We start from the raw sequence: 977 nt of genomic DNA, 5'->3' as shown, positions 1-977 counted from the left end.
AGTCACAATGTGAGACAGGGAACAAGAATGAAACTAGAGAGACACTAGGTTACTTTTGTATAATTCTTGTCCATAGGAAAGGAAAATCTAGATCAACTTACAATGCAAAATGAACCTATGATATATTTACCTCAGGAGAAAATGCAAAATGAACCGATGATATATTTACCTCAGAATAAAATGCAAAATGAACCGATGATATATTTACCTCAGAATAAAATGCAAAATGAACCGATGATATGTTTACCTCAGAATAAAATAAGAGTTCAATATCAACAGTGCATAATTCTTTGTATTGCAGAAGTTCCTTTCCTTCTACCAAGACTTAAATAATTATTCTCAATAGGACTTCATCACTCCCCACGCGACTTCCTTGTACAGATACTCCAACCGTCAAGCCAATGAGCCAGCTACCTAAATTCACCTAACGTCTACCTAATGTTATATCTTGGCCCCTTTGAAACTGTTCCTCTCGACAGGAATTCAATCACAAACTAATGAAGTTAGGACTTTTCTTATCTAATTGCCGTTATCCTTGGCTTCAAAATGGTAATATCTATAAAAGTAATTTTTATCTCGGTTCCTTTGTCAGCTGATATTCTTTCCTTTTGCCTAACTTCGCACTCTCCTGGTTTTATATATTCATTACAAAGATATTAAAATAAAATACAATTAAAGTTTGTTAGAAAAAAAATATGTTCTATGAAGCACTAAAACGAATCTTCCTGTAATTACATTCAGTTACATTCTGTATATAGTAACTAAAAATTTTAATATCTTGAAATATATGGTAAAATTAACTAACTGCTCTTTTAGGCTAAGTTAACCCATTTACTAACTTTCCATAACATCTCTAGTTACTAGAGAAAAAAAAAAAAATACACGACCAACCATATTTCTGTTGAATTTAGCCGAAGTTTGACGTAACTTCCCGGGAAACTTTAAATCCCTTTTTTTCTTTTCTTTTCCTTCAAATA

The 977-nt window shown here is 31.9% G+C and overlaps 1 protein-coding gene across 1 annotated transcript in view; it reads right to left on the bottom strand.

Moving 5' to 3' along the window:
- Positions 1-977, bottom strand: part of LOC119587734 (39S ribosomal protein L53, mitochondrial-like) — a gene marked incomplete at its 5' end in the record, with an annotated part of 3,509 nt that overhangs the window by 1,216 nt on the left and 1,316 nt on the right.

This window comes from Penaeus monodon, chromosome 23 (genome assembly GCF_015228065.2).
Source record: "Penaeus monodon isolate SGIC_2016 chromosome 23, NSTDA_Pmon_1, whole genome shotgun sequence".
In the NCBI taxonomy this organism is placed as follows: Eukaryota; Metazoa; Arthropoda; class Malacostraca; order Decapoda; family Penaeidae; genus Penaeus; species Penaeus monodon.
This window is presented reverse-complemented; position numbering and strand designations above follow the sequence as displayed.